This window comes from Bidens hawaiensis, unplaced genomic scaffold (assembly GCF_021521415.1).
Source record: "Bidens hawaiensis isolate Kalapana, Puna unplaced genomic scaffold, B.hawaiensis_p1.1 tig00032018_1, whole genome shotgun sequence".
NCBI lineage: Eukaryota > Viridiplantae > Streptophyta > Magnoliopsida > Asterales > Asteraceae > Bidens > Bidens hawaiensis.
In genome coordinates, this window is record NW_027495407.1 from 44,751 (window position 1) to 55,908 (window position 11,158).

Genomic DNA, 11,158 nt, shown 5'->3' on the forward strand with positions numbered 1-11,158 from the left:
TTTTGTTTTAGTTATGGTACCATAACAAACCTGAAAGAAACCGATCGAGTTCACACAGACTCACGGCCTTATTTAAAGCCCATGACTGACAACGCTAGGGTTTTACCAATTCTCAAGTTTACCGACCGACACCCCCCCCCCTCAAAATAACTAAATATATAAATAAATAAAATTGGTCGTTGGTCCACCTCAACTTTTATATTTTCTTTTTCGTTTTTTAGTTCTGGTACCGTAATGTACATAATCAAAACCGACCGAATTTGTGTCACGTTACCGCCTCAATGCTCAGGACCACAACGTTTGGGCTTTACCACCGCCCGGGTTTGCCAACCAAATAAACATCGTCTTACATATTTTGTTTTCTTATATGTTAATTTGACGAATTAATTTTTCGATACTGATCGAATTCGTATCGACTCATCGTCGTAAAGCTCGGGTTTTATCAACACACATGTTTCAACGCTGGGGTTTTACTAGCTGCCCGAAGCAACACGCCGGGTAGAAAAACTAGTTTATTATAAATGCTTGATAAAATATAGTACGTTGAAGATTGTGCTGACAAAATAGATTTTGAGAAAATAACTTCCAACATGATTACAAGGGTGGCTTAATGAAGGAATACTGAGATATTATAATATTCGGTTAGAACTTGAGATCGCTTGGGCTTTATCACCATTAGGTCTTCGGGCCGATGGGTTTTCCCTGGAACTAAAAATAACTTGGAGGTGGTGGTCTTTTGCTAGGTCACCCCATACGAAGTACCTAGTCAATTCTCTATTTGTTGGTCGTTAAAAAAAAACATGATTCTTTATATAAAACTGTATATTTTCTTGGAAAACTCATATAATCATTTTTATTAGCCTGTCGAAATTGTATGCGTTTCACAAACGCATCGATTATTTTTCAAACATCAAGGTAACTTTGGTATGTAAATGGTAGACTAAATGAAATGGATCATTATGAGCCAATGAAAAAATGGATGTTTGATTAGTCAATAAATGAAATCAGCGATTACACAAGAAATATGATTGCATTAAAACCATATATTTACACCCATTGTTTATTTATTTATTTTTATTTCCTTCCCATCCTCACCCTTCTTCTCGACACCACCAGCTGACCACCACCAACGATGCCACCACCACCACCTCCCCCATTGTTGTCCCCACCACTCTCACCGCAATCGCCTAATTAACCACCGCCATTGCCGCCACAACCATTACCATTTTTTTCATTTTGGTAATTTTTTTTAAGGCATGGGTACTTTTATCATTTGTATTTCACTACCGCGTCTTCGTGACTACCTAACAATGTAAAATAATGATTCATTCCATTATATATATGTTACCGAAACAAAACAATTGAATTGTAATGATTTATTTCATTTCGTTTGTCCATTTCATTCACTCGTTCATTCTATTATCTCTCCTAACTATTACCCCATACCAAACCGACCATTATTATTGAGATTTATATATAAATAAAAACTACACCTATAGTTTATTAATCAATGTATTCCGCTTTTATAATGCATTTTCTTTTCATTTCATATATACCTACCTAAATAAAATTGGGGATTGAGCGTGGTGCGGCTTTAAAGTGAGGCATAATCATATACCTTATACTCAAAATCTGAGACAATTGCACTAAAACAACTTCTTTTCCTTGTTTTATGGATAATGTGTGTAGGGTTATTAAGCTTTTAATTAAGAACACGAAAAAATAAATAACCATTAACATGAATTCATTTGTCTACCACAACAAAATTAATGACTTGAATAGATTTTGTCTTGGATGAAAGGACGATAGAGACTAGGCGAGTAGGTGGTATGGCGTTCACTAGTTGGATCTTTGAACCAAACGGGTTTTACCTCACCGTGATAGCGCCTTCCATCGAGTGTTCACGGGTGTTGGCCGTAAGTGAGGGTTTTCTTCGGATCGAAAGGCGAGTGTGTCCCGATGTGATGAATTTAGCTAGTAACTCATTTAAAGGATTCGTTGACTATTCAAAAAATTAAACCAAGTATATAGGGTGTGGGCTACCCGGTCACGTAGTTTTTTTTTTTTGTTACATATGTAATTTATCTTGTGTTTTTTCAACTAACATTCGAGATATTTGAATTAGAAAAGATGAACCTATGCCTGCTGCATTTGTAAACAAAGTGAATAAAAAAGTGTCAAATTCTATTGACAACCTCTGTTATTATTTCTAGATAATTATTGAACGGGGCATTATATTTATGTGGTCATATATAGTTATCTCAAAAATCTTGGTCGTAACAACAATTATAAATATTTGTTTTAGCCAAACCAAAGTGAGAATTCATGGTCGAGTTAAGAGACATCTGAACACCGAAAAAAGTTAACCACGATGAAAATAAATCGTAGGTCCACCATCTTAAACTAGGTAGGAAATTGTTAGACCAATGTCTACTTATGAACTATTCTTGGTCAACTTCCATCACCTGCAGCTTAATCATTCAAAGATGATTCTAAAATTACACAAACACATGTCACTGTCGGTTCGATCATCAATTACACAACAAATTTGGTGTCTAGTGAAGTTTATAAAATGACAAATTCTAAGGTATATTTGACAACGTTTAGCCTTGAAAATCAAATAGATTAGTGTTATTTGGGCCAAACGAGGGTATGGATTAGCTTAGTTCCGAAAATCACCAAGAGTAACGATACTGAACGTAACGATCCAGAAAATTGCCAAAAACAGGTACCAGTGCCGAAAGCGCTCATTACTGTATTGAAGGGTAAAAATCGGTAAAATACCGATACCAAAAGTGTCGATCTTGAAAACCTCAAAAAGTGAGTACTGTAAATACTTGATACGATACCGGTATTTGCTTATCCTAAAATGAGGGTTAGTATTGGTAAAATAAATTTGATAATGATCCGTTTAATTAATAAATTAACAGAATTCAGCAGGTATTGTGAAACTGGCTGTAATATATGTTGGATTTTGACTATAAATATTAAAAAATTAGTAAGATATAGAAAGGAAGTTGTTCCTTGTGTTTGAACTTTGAAAGGCTATTTAATTTAGTTATTCTTAAATATTTTTTCGTAAGAATGTTTTTGAATTCAACTGAAGTTATTTAAAAGTTTATAGTTACTAATAGAATTATACAATTGAGATCGGTGTCAAATCTAAAAAAATATTCAGGGATATCTTAAAAAGATTTATGAAGATAGAAGTATCATAATATTTACTCAGGAGTATCTGAGTACATAAAACAAAGAAAAAACATTTACACTAGTTTTGCACTTTTCAAAGAAAGTTGTGGCCTTTAGGGGTATCCTGAGATAACCTATGATAATAAGCTACATCTGCCCATGATAGTGATATATGTCAATACTAGGTTATTGACCCGTGTACAAAACGGATGGAAATATAGAAATCGTCTATGTTAGAATATAGTATTTGGTAATTGACTCCTTGCCCTCACTTTTCATTCACGTATGATATATATACAAGATACCAAACTTATTCTACAAGATACATATTCAACTATAAATGCTAATAACAAGGTAGGAGATATATGCTAAATATAATTCTATTACACCCTCGCAGTTGAAGCGGGAGGTGAACGGATGCTGAGACTGGAGCGAAAATCTTCAAATAATGCCCGCGGTAGACCCTTAGTAAAAATATCAGCAATCTGATATGGGGAAGGAACATGAAGTATATGAACTTGACCTCACCGAACCTGCTCACGAACAAAGTGAATGTCAAGTTCGATGTGCTTCGTCCGCTGATGTTGTACTGGGTTACCAGAAAGATAGATGGCACTGACGTTGTCACAATACACAAGAGTAGCCTGAGAGAGTGGTCGATTAAGTTCTAGGAGAAGGTTACGAAGCCAACAGATTTTGGCTACAACGTTGGCCACTCCCCAGTATTCAGCTTCTGCACTTGATCTAGAAACCATTGGTTGCCGCTTGGACGACCAAGAAATAAGGTTGGAACCGTAGTAAACACAATACCCCGAGGTAGAACGACTGGTTTCCGGACAACCCGCCCAATCGGCATCTGTGTAGGCAAGGAGGGACGGGTTGGAGGATTTCCCCAAAGTGATACCAAGATGAGCGGTACCTTTAATATAACGAATGATGCGTTTCAAAGCGTCCCAATGTGTCGACATAGGAGCATGCATGCGCATGCAAATTTGTTGTACCGCATAACTGATATCGGGGCGCATAAATGTTAAATACTGTAGTACCCCGGCCATACTCCGGTAAAGAGTGGGAACATCAAAGGGTGTACCGGAGGTAGAGCCTAATTTACCATTTGTGTCAATCGGGGTAGCAACAGGTTTACATGATTGCATTCCAGCCCGTTTTATGACGTCTTGTGCATAGAACTCTGAGTTAAGAACATAGTGTCACCTGTTCTTGTAACCGAAATACCTAGAAAGTAGCTAAGCGAACCAACATCTTTCATGGCAAACTCGGTGGCTAAGTGTAAAAGTAAATCTTTACGCAGAGCATCTGATGAAGTTGTAAGAAGAATATCATCAACGTACAGAAGAAGATATGCAGAATCATTGCCGTTATAAAGAATAAATAATGAGTTGTCACACCCACTTTGTCGAAATCCCAACTTTAAAACATAATCTGTGAACCGTTGATACCACGCCCTAGGAGCTTGTTTCAGTCCGTACAACGATTTTTTCAAGCGACATACGTGGTTTGGGTTGTTTTTATCACGAAAACCCATCCGTTGATACATATATATCGTCTCATTCAAAGTGCCATGTAAGAATGCATTGGTGACATCCAACTGGTGGACTGGCCATGACCGCGATAAAGCGATCGATAAGACGGTTCGAATCGTACCCGGTTTTACAACCGGACTAAATGTTTCTCCACAATCAATACCAACCTGTTGAGAGCGACCGTCACAAACTAAACGGGCTTTGTATCGCTCAAGTGTGCCATCCGCATTAAATTTATGTTTAAATAACCACATGCTACGAATTATATTCATTTGCGGGTGGCAAGGGACTAGTTCCCAAGTGTCATTTTTAATAAGGGCATGATACTAGGTGTTCATGGCGTTGTGCCACTCCAGAATGGACAAGGCAAAGGCGGGATTCTTGTGTATGGGTATAGGAGATGTGGTGGATAGATTAAAGATATTTTTGGGTGTAATTATCTCGTCCATAGCACGTGTGCGCATGGTACGAGTAGTAGGTGGTGATGAAATATTTGTAATGGGAGGCAGATTTGTTTGTGAATTTGGAAGGGAATGTGACGAAGTGGGTTGGTCAGAAGAGGAGATGGAAGTGGTCTGGGATGACAACATAATTTGTAGTATATATTTTTGGGACGACAACATGATATTTATTGCATACGTAGCTTAAATACACAAATAAATATAAAGTAAAATCATAGAAACATGAAAAAACCTATAAAAGCATATATATATATATATATATATATATATATATATATATATATATAGATAATCCTTTATCGTACATTACGTACGCGACACTTCTAACCGTTGATTTTTCAGAAACCCAAAATCACAATTACACTAATCCTCTCGTCGGCAAACTCAGCTCCGTTTCCGAACAAACCCCGCACCCAATCCTTATGCGAGCTCCGCCTCATCTCCAAAAACGGCCCTGAAAGCCGCCCTTTAATCGCCGACGTCAGCACCATTCCGCACACTGGCGCCATCAACAAATTGAAATTGAAGACAATTGATCTGTTAATCTTTGAAATTGATTCAATTAATCATCAATTTGAAGCTTCAATCGATCAATTTTGAGTTCTGGATGATGGGTTTTTGACATTGAACGTTTAAGATTTGAACATATTAGTAGAACGTATTAGCAGAATGTATTAGCAGAACGTATTAGCAGAACGTATTAGGGTTTGAGGTTTTATTTGAAGCCAATTGATCGGTTAATCTTTGAAATCGATTCAATTAATCATCAATTTGCTTCAATCGATCAATTTTGAGTTCTGGATGATGGGTTTTTGACATTGAACGTTTAAGATTTGAACGTATTAGTAGAACGTATTAGCAAAATGTATTAGAAGAAAGTATTAGCAGAAAGTATTAGCAGAACGTATTAGGGTTTGAGGTTTTATTTGCAGGTAACGAACATTTTTAGGGTTATATAACTCAATTAGTTTGATATCGTCCTGCAAATTAGTTTAATACCGATTGATAGTTGAATTATATTGATATGGACGGACGCTCAATGAATCAATTGATAAATTTTGAAGAACAGGGATTTAGGGGAATTGAAGAATAGATTTGGGGAGTATAGTTGGACATTCTTGACGGAAATACCCTTTTGATAACTGACGTATCGTGGCGTATAATTGTATTTAAAAATTTAATCGCGTATGATTGTACGTTCTGGATACTCGCGTACGTAATGTACGATAGTGTATTAGCATACGTTAACCGCCCCCTTATATATATATATATATCACAAATAAATGTTGTAATAAATACTGCAAACACATAATATAGAACTTAATAACTTAACATAAGAAATTATATTGTCAAAAAGATAACTGAAACTTATAATGTCGACCGTCCTTACGAAGCATCTTGCTAAAAAATACATACGCGTTATATAAAAATTAAATGTAATTGGATTTAGACAAATTGACTAAGTATTTATAATGGACCAAAAACATGTTGTCGATTGTACTGAGGAAAGTAAACTAATGCAGAGTTAATATCTTTAGAAAATATTATATATCTAAAAATTCATAACTTCAATAGAAATATCTAAATAATATACTTTAAAATTTTAATAATAGTTACTATTCATCACATATCACTTAAAATAAACATAATATTTAATTGGATTTAAGTTGGTGGCATTATTATATCTTATGTTACATTTTTATTTATTACAAGCTAACAAAAACAATCAAAGTTGAATTTCGGCATTAAGTGTTAAATGTATTAAAAATATGTTGTCAATCAGCATTTAAAAGGATAGTTACAACGCATTCCATTATATTAGTTTACTTATTTTTGACTAATTATATATGTTACATTTTGTATGATTGATAGTACATAAAAAAATTAATTGTTGTTTGCTATGGCTAGTTGACTAAGGAATGCAGAAGTTGCATTGGTTAATTATGAATATTTTAGGTGGTTTGAAATTTAAAAAAAAAAGGAAATATGTTTGTTAGTAGAAGACCATACTGTTTTTGTGCCATAATTGTTTGTTTTTCTATACAATATAGAATTGAGTAAGGATACGACAAACGACATTGAGTAATTATTTGAATATCTAACTCATTAACGTTAACATGAAATATACAAGCACAACTAACTATTTACGACAACCGTTACTTTAAAAGTGTCTAAGCCACCAATATTGTGTATTGGATAAGAATATTGTCTCCTGAATATGAATAAATAAAAAGTGTGTTAAACAGTATTAGCCTCTTAATAATCAAATTAGGAAACACCAAAATTAGTTTCTTTGAAGAATCAGTTTTTATATGGACTTTACTAAATTGTGATATTATAATGGAAGGTAACTTGTATTTATTAACAATGGAAATGAGTCTATTAGTATAATTTGATACATATTTTGTGTCTTATTTTTATATAGACAATACCCAGTTGACTAACGAATCCAAAAAGTGAGTTTATTAAGTATTTTAATATTTAAGGTTGTTTGAATTTTTTAATAACGGAAATAGGTTTGTTTCTCTAATTCCATACAATGTTTGCGCTTTAAATTTTGATACACAAAAATGTGATTGACTAACGACTTCATTAGTCTGAAGTTACTATTTTATTGAATATCATTAGAACACCCCGCCAGCGCTAGGGCTGACGTGCCACTTTTTTAGTTGTTTAGAATTAAACATTACATTATCATTAATGATAAAACATTATAATTTTACAATAAATACAAAAATGAGTGCAAGGCGTCATTTATTTCTCTAAAACTCTTGATCTTTAATCTTTTCCCAAGTCTTCGGTCGATTCTTCAGGATAATCTTAAATACCTAACGTGTAAGAAAACAAAAATACAAAATCACGTCTGAGCGAAACGCTCAGTGAGCGAATAACGAAATCATAGACATTATAAATTATAAACTTTCAACTTATAAAATATTTTATCAATTTGCACTTATAGCATATCAATTAGTAACTTTGATCAATCTCCTTAACAATAATTCCATATCAAATTTCTCAACCAATAAATAAAAATATAAAATCCATAATGATGTCATAAGGTTTCTTGAGGACATGGTTAAGATGATATTCTCTCAAAGGATTGATACATACGTCAACAATAATTCAATATTTTTATGATCAATCCGTAAATATTCAGTAGTAAGACGATGTATTTTTCCCGTGATCCATCTATACGCCTCAACCCATTCACGTTTCTCATGAGAAAAATAACGAAATTGATAAACGCAAAACATGTTATGAAATCCAATATCAAAACAATTATTCGTAGGTGAGCCCAAAAACGTATCATAACAATTCGATTAAAATCAAAATCAACTTCGTAGTCGGTGGTTCATATCAAATGATTTGTAATCAATGGTTCTCATAAATCAATAAATAATTCATGCTATAAATTTAGCATATAACTTACAAATACGATAAAAACAGCATAGTAGGCTAAAGTAAATCAAAATGTATCAAAAACACATGATGGAATCCAATATTAAAACAATTCTTCGCATTAGGGTCCAAAAACCTATCATAATAATTCAAAAGAAATCAAAATCAAATTCGAAATCGGTAGTTTGTATCAATAAATAAACAATTCATAATCAATAATTCATATAAGTCAATAAGCAATCCATATAAATTAACGATACGATAAGAAAAATAACATTAATAGCTAACCATACCTTAATCGTTGTACCACACTTGAGTATAACTCTAATAATAAGAACTTGATCGAAAAGTTGAACAAGAGTAGTTTTGCTCATGGAGAGGATAAAGTGGAAAGAAGATGATATATGTGTTGTTTATAGAGCTGAGTACCCTATGAAATAGAAACGTAATTAGCATTGACTTCTTTCATTTTAAATTTTAAAGTTATTTAAAATATTTGATGATTTTCTTTAATCGTAACATTTATTGTATTTTTAATAATACAAAAGTTATCAAAATTTTCAATAACTAAAATAAAGCATAACCTTCATTAAATATTTAAAAGAATTGACCACCATTAAAATGATTGAAATGTTACAATCATAATTATTATTATTAACATTAATATATGAATTGAATTGTTTACTTTTAATTAATATTATTTATTTTTGAATTATTTAATTATCAAGAAAATTTGAAAAGCCTTTGTATCTATGGAAACTATAGTTATAGACCAATAGGTAAATGACACATATTCAAAAAGAATATTGCTTTAATAGTATAGGTAGATGTAGTTTCGCTTTCACCAAAACTAATTAGCTTAAAAAGGATATATTTCCGATATTTAGATATGAAATATTATTTTAAAGTAAAACTTAAAAAATAAACCGGTAATATCTAACATGCAAAGTTGTTAACAGAAAGAAGAAAACTGATATCCTAAATTTGTTATGACAAGTGTAGAGAATTGAATAGACACAACACATATCTATCTATAATATATATAAACCAAAACCTTAAAATCCTATATGTCGCGATGTGGTCACTCGTTTTTTTTATGAAAGCCACTAGATTGATTAATTTTTAAATGGAGGCCTCTCATTGATTTAACCTAAATTTATAGGTATGAGTCTTACCAAAACCAGATAGCTCTTAAACGGGTTATAATATCTCATTAAATTAAAAATTAATCTTACCAATTATTTGATGTGAAAATCTTATAAAATAGGGATATACTAAAATTTAATATCCAATTTGAAAAGAAAAAGGATATTATTTATAATTAATAAACGATTTTATAGTAAAAAAACATAAACGGGTCATGGGTCACCAAATCCAGATAGCTTTTAAACGGGTTATAACGTATCATTTATTTATGAAACTCTTTCATCATCAAACCCTAAGTATATTATTAACTTTCTTACAATAAAGAAAATTAAAATCCCAAAAATAAATATTAAAAATGAAAATATAAAACAATCATTCTCTCAAGCCATCAGATTGCTTTATTTGTAAATGAAGGCTTCTCACGCATTTGACCCAAATTTACGGGTAAAAGTCTCACCAAACCCAGATAGCTCTTAAACGGGTTTATAACATCTCATTATATTAAAAATTAATCTCATAAAATATTTGATATGGAAATCCTATAAAACAGGGATATACTAAAAATTAATATCCTATTTTATTTTTTTAAAAAAAGAGATATTATTTATAATTAAAAAATAATTTTATAATAAAGAAAACAAACGGGTAATGAGTATCATCAAACCCAGATAGCTTTTAAACCGGATTATAACATATCATCCATTTGTGAAACCATTTTATCATCAAACCTCAAGTATATTAATTATTAACGTTCTTACAATAAATAAAATTAAAATCCAAATAGACATATATAAATATTGAAAACGAAAATGTAAAACAACCCCCCTAATACGGAGGATAAAATCTAGTATAGAATATAAAATAGGTTGACATAAAAAACTACCAAAATCTAGCATGAATTTAAGTGGCACAAAATGAACCAGACGTAACTTTAAACCAAGTCATAAAATTTGTCGACATGACTTTGATACGAAATTATTAAAATCCTTGATACGATTCTATCAATTTGAAAATGACTTGACTAGCCGGGCTTTCTCAAACATGACCGACTTTGTATAAATGGGTAGTACGCATTCATTCTTAACAGTATTTGTGGTTGTACGTAAAATATGAATCTTCTTGTATTATTATTGTGAACAATTAAAATCTTTCCATGGTGTTAGAAGAAATCAAATAATATTACCAATATTGATTTAAAAATAAGTTTTACCAAGTGTATTAGTGTTGGTGATTTAACTTCACCTACCAAATGTATGATCAATTAGTTTCTTAGCTGTCATTCCACTTTGGTAAGGATAGTTTAGTGGTTAGGATGTATAATAGAATGTAAAGGATTTACTTTCTATATTTATTTTATCATTCAAAAAGAAAATCATTTTCTTAGCCACTAGCTAGCTAAGGTGTTTGCATTCCAACTACTGT